Consider the following 6,000-nt stretch of genomic DNA (forward strand, 5'->3'; position numbering starts at 1 on the left):
TTTTAATTTCATGGCTGCAGTCACCATCTGCAAGCAGTGATTTTGGAGCCCCCCAAAATAAAGTCTGTCACTGTTTCCCCTGTTTCCCCATCTATTTTCCATGAAGTGATGGGACCGGATGCCATGATCTTCGTTTTCTGAATGTTGAGTTTTAAGCCAACTTTTTCACTTTCCTCTTTCACTTTCATCAGGAGGCTCTTTAATTCTTTGCTTTTTGCCATAAGGGTGGTGTCATCTGCATACTGAGGTTATTGATATTTCTCCCGACAATCTTGATTCCAGCCTGTGCTTCATCCAGCCCAGCATTTCTCATGATGTACTCTGCATTTAAGTTAAATAAGCAAGGTGACAATATACAGCCTTGACATACGCCTTTCCCAGTTTGGAACCAGTCTGTTCCATGTCCCTGCATACAGACCTGCATACAGATTTCTGACCTGTTGCTTCCTGACCTGCATACAGATTTCTCAAGAGGCAGGTCAGGTGGTCTAGTATTCCCATCTTTTTAAGAATTTTCCACACATTTGTTGTGATCCACACAGTCAAAGGCTTTGGCATCGTCAATAAAGCAGAAATAGGTGTATTTCTGGAACTTTCTTGCTTTTTCAAAGATCCAATGTATGTTGGCAATTTGATCTCTGGTTCTTCCGCCTTTTCTAAATCCAGCTTGATTATCCAGGTAGGCCTTAAATGCCATCGGATATACATTGGATCAATAATTCCCATGTCCTTTTAAGAGAAAGGCAGGGAGAGCATTGACATTCACCCAGAAGAGAAGGCAGTGTAACCATGGAGAGACAGAAATTAGGGTGATGCAGATACAAGCCAAGCACCAGAAGAGAAGGCAGTGTAACCATGGAGACAGATTAGAGTGATGCAGACACAAGCCAAGCAGTGCTGGCAACCACCAGAAGCTGGAACAGGCAAGTGTGAGCAGATGATCCCCTAGAGCCTCCGGAGGGAGCACCACCCTCCTGACACCTTGGTTTCTGACAAGCCTACAGAGAACTGTGGGAGAAGAATTTTTGTTTGTTTGGTTTGAGCCACCCAGTTTGTGGTAATTTGTTACTGCTGCATAGGAAAGTAATACGTGGCTCATAATATAAAGACTGTTATCAGTGACCATAAGTCATTGTTACAAACCATTGGCTACATATTTGCAGGAAAAAGACAAGTGTAACTGGCAAAAACACCAAAATGTTTTTTTCTAAGAATAATCATTTCTTCAGTGTCATTTTCATAGTCATTTATATGGCATATTCTTTCTCTCTTTTATATGACTTTCTCTCCTACATTAGTAATTGGGTTTTTCCTGGCAGTCTCTAATGATCCATGCTTCCCAATTCCAATTCCCATTTATCTTTTTGTTTTAAAAACTTTTTGTTTAAAAATTGCTGCCATATGACCCAGCAATCCCACTTCTGGGCATACACACTGAGGAAACCAGATCTGAAAGAGACACGTGCACCCCAATGTTCACCGCAGCACTGTTTATAATAGCCAGGACATGGAAGCAACCTAGATGTTCATCAGCAGATGAATGGATAAGGAAGCTGTGGTACATATACACCATGGAATATTACTCAGCCATTAAAAAGAATTCATTTGAACCAGTTCTAATGAGATGGGTGAAACTGGAGCCCATTATACAGAGTGAAGTAAGCCAGAAAGATAAAGAACATTATAGCATACTAACACATATATATGGAATTTAGAAAGATGGTAACGACAACCCTATATGCAAAACAGAAAAAAAGACACAGAAGTACAGAACAGACTTTTGAACTCTGTGGGAGAATGTGAGGGTGGGATGTTTTGAAAGAACAGCATGTATATTATCTATGATGAAACAGATCACCAGCCCAGGTGGGATGCATGAGACAAGTGCTGGGGCCTGGTGCACTGGGAAGACCCAGAGGAATCAGGTGGAGAGGGAGGTGGGAGGGGGGATCGGGATGGGGAATACGTGTAAATCTATGGCTGATTCATATCAGTGTATGACAAAACCCACTGAAAAATAAATAAATAAATAAAGGAACAAAAAAAAAAAAAAAGAAAAAAAAAAAAGAAATAAAAAGTATAAATGAAACCATGACCTAGAGAAGAAAACACAAAATCATCATACAGCCTTTTCAAAACTTGAGAACCTGAGATTACTCATGCTAGAATTCACTATTAAGTTCACAATATTATTTTATTTTCTCATTATGTAATAAATGGTCCTAATCTTCTTGAAAAAAAATTGAGAAGCTTCTTGTAGTTTCTAGAAAGCACGGTTTGGAAGCTGAGTGATAAGTGCTCAGATATTTGCTAGTTCTTATTTTTTTCTCTCATTTTACAAATATTTTTATTTGGAGTATAATTGCTTTACAGTGTTGTGTTAGATTCTGCTGTACAGTAATGTAAATCAGCGGTGTGTGTACATCTATCTCCTCCCTCTGAAGCCTCCCCCTCGTCCTCTCATGCTCCCCCTCTCGGTCACCCCAGAACACCAAGCCGAGCTCCCTGTGGTATGTGGCAGCTTCTCACCAGCTGTGGGTTTTATGCCGGGCAGTGTGCATGGCAGTGTGCGTGGCAGTACTGCTCGCTCTGTCCCACCCTTTGCTTCCCACCCCTCACATTGTGTCCACAAGCCTGTTCTCTATGTCTTCGTCTCTATTCCTGCCCTGCAAATAGGCTCATCAGTACCATTTTTTTTTTAGATTCCATGTGCTGTGTGCTCTGCTTAGCTGCCCAGTCGTGTCCGACTCTTTGTGACCCTATGGACTGTAGCCCGCCAGGCTCCTCTGTCCATGGGGATTCTCCAGGCAAGAATACTGGAGTGGGTTGCCATGCCCTCCTCCAGGGAATCTTCTCAGCCCAGGGATCGAACCCAGGTCTCCTGTATTGCAGGCAGATTCTTTACAGGCTAAGCCACCAGGGAAGATTCTAGATATATATATCTCTCACAACTTCTTTATGCACTCATCTGTTGATGGATATTTAGGTGGTTTGCATGTCCTAGCTAGTGTAAATAGTGCTTAAGTTAACATTGGGATGCATGTGTCATTTTGAATTATGATTTCCTCAAGATACATGCCCAGTAGTGGGATTGTTGGGTCATATGGCAGCTCTGTTTTTAGTTTTTTGAGAAACCTTCGTATTGTTCTCCACAGTGGTTGTATCAGTTTACATCCCCACTTCATTCTTATTTTTAGCTTTTGGTTGTTTTGTTATTTTTATCAAAGTAAAACAAATACATGATAAGCTTTTTAAAGTTTTTTTTTTTTTTTAACTTTTCTCCACTTCTAATCTCCACAGAAATACCCTCTAATGGTTTCAGTATTAAAATTTTCTAGTTGTCTCCATTTATTAAATCATGCAATTCTACTATTACTTCTGGATTTATTATCTTCTCCATGTTTCCTATTGTGTCATAAAAGGTGGGGATTTAACTTGAAATGTGCATCCTACCATTGTCCAGGATTTTTGGGTGTGGGCTGTGCACAGGTGATAGGGCTATTTTCTTCCTCACCTGCTTTTTCTTTGCATTCACATTATATATACTGACCCTACTTATTTTACCTTTTACCTCTATAAACTATTTATTCAATTAATTAGTGGCTGTCTTGGGTCTTTGTTGCTCTGCTGGGCTTTCTCTGGTTGTGCTAAGTGGGGGCTATTCTCCAGTGGTGGTGGTCCGGCCTCCCGTTGTGGAGGCTCTAGGGCTTGGTGGTTGCAGTATATGGGGTTAGTTGCCTTGTGGCATGTGGGATCTTCCCAGACTAGGGATTGAACCTACATCACCTACCTTGGCAGGTAGATTCTCAGTCACTGGCCCACCAGGGAAGTCCCTCTATTTTATTTTGAGTGTTTTAGTCTCATCTTTAACCTCGGTTGGACCCTTGGGGCTAGCTAGCACTCTTTCTAGTTTTCTGTGATTGGACTCTCCTTGATTCTCCATCCTAAACTTCCAACCTCTCTCCCTCTCGTCTCTCCTCAGAGAAGACCTTGCCTCCATCAGATAAATGTAACTGAAGTAATCAAGAGACACCTCACGATTTTTTACCATAACTACAAAGTAACCACCTCCGCCATGATTTTTTCCTGCTAAAATGGAGGAAGTGCATTTTTTCCCATTTAAGCTTACTCGCTTTAATCTACTTTGACTCTCCTGAGTCATCCAGTGCATTTAACCCCCTGCCAAGTCCTCTGTATTCTGCTTCTAAATTCTGTCCAATTCTCTTCATATCTCCTGTCCCACTTATCCCAGCTTGTATCACACAACAGTGGACCTGTTTCGTCTGCCATTCCACTCTCCCTCCCAGTCCACAGAGCACCCAGGGTGAGTTTCCATAAATGTGATTTCTGATTGTAGCTCCCTCTTGCTTAATGTGTTTCAATGGCTTCCCACTGCCCTCGGAGTAATGTCTTAACAACTTAGTGTATGTATGCATGCTCAGTTGTGTCCAACTCTTTGTGACCCCAAGAACTGTAGCCTGCTGGGCTCCTCTGTCCATGGAATTTTCCAGGCAAGAATACTGCAGAGCATGGTAAATCCTGCCTTTGCTGATCTTTTTATTTTCTCTCTTCCTAACTATCCATTGTATCTATGCTTCAAGTTAAATTATCTGATGGGAGAAATTATTTATCAGGGCATCAAAATGCTCAAAGTTATATGAGAGGTGAGAAAATGAATAGATAAATGGATTATAAGGATTGTGGAATTTTGTTTATACATACATAGTTTACAAAATAATTTATCTGCAGAGATAGTCTTGTTTATATTTTATAATTAAGTGTTAAATCTAAAAGATTAACTGAGTCAGAGAAAAAGTGTACTTCAGCAACATGTTAAAATGTCTGTTTACGACATTCAGTGAGCCAAATGCCATCGACTTCAGGACTTTCACTGATAAGCTGAATATTTGAATGACTCATTTCACAAGTGAGTTTGAAGTGATTTGCAAATATTCCACAGTTTTCCTTTTTCTTGTTTTAGCTGGTTAAAAGCCATAAACGACTGCTTTGTATTTGTCACAATTAATATATCTAGGAAATAGGGGTACAGCTCATTTCCAATGCAGTTTACATAAATCTCTGAGTCAGACATGCCACTTTTAATGAAATAGCATTCATTTTTCTGTCTGAGAAGAAATTTTCATCTGGGGAGATGTTATTATGTCAAAAGGGCATTTTCATCCAGAAAGCTTGTAACATTAGATTGATAAAACTTATCTCCTCCTTGCTTAAATTCTTTATCTCATGCTGTGCTCAGATATTGGTTTGCTAGGCACATATTCTCATGGTTCCACACTGGAAAATTATTAAGCTGAATTCTTTAAAGGCATTAACCCTTCAATCCTCTTTTTAATTAGTCAATAGCAAGATAAAATTGCATTGATTTTGACCCCAAACCCCTGAGAGTCAGTACAATTTATTTTGCATTGGCTCTATGTAGACATTATAATTATGATGAGAGTAATTCCTAAGGAACAGATGATACAAGTTAAGACCTTAAGTGGCAATTTGTGGTAGTAACAATTACACCTGAAAGCCCCCAAGTTGTCTTAAGAAAGGTTTCATACAATCATGAGCCGAAGCAACATTCAGAAATCCTCTTTAAAAGTAAACAGGTGGTTCATGAATATTGTGTGATCCAGGGATTTCAGGGTATGTCTCTTTCTAGTTCTGAAAGGAAATCTTTGGTAATTTATGCAGGGAGATCGTATTGAAATGTATTCCTGGAGCACTGGAGCTTCAGTGACCTCTCTGCCATGGCTGGAGTCAATGGTGATTTCACACCACAGCACACCAGGGTGCTTTGTGTGTGTGTATGGAAGTGTGTTATGGACTGACTCATGTCCCTGCCAACATTCAAATGTTGGAGCCTAACCCCCAGTGTGGCTGTATTTGGAGATGAGATTTTTAAGGAGGTAATTAAGTTTAATTAAGTCATAAAGCTATATCTCTAACCTGATGGGACTGGTGCCCTTAGAGAAGAGGAGGAGACACCAGAGA

Source organism: Dama dama, chromosome 29 (genome assembly GCF_033118175.1).
Source record: "Dama dama isolate Ldn47 chromosome 29, ASM3311817v1, whole genome shotgun sequence".
Lineage (NCBI taxonomy): Eukaryota > Metazoa > Chordata > Mammalia > Artiodactyla > Cervidae > Dama > Dama dama.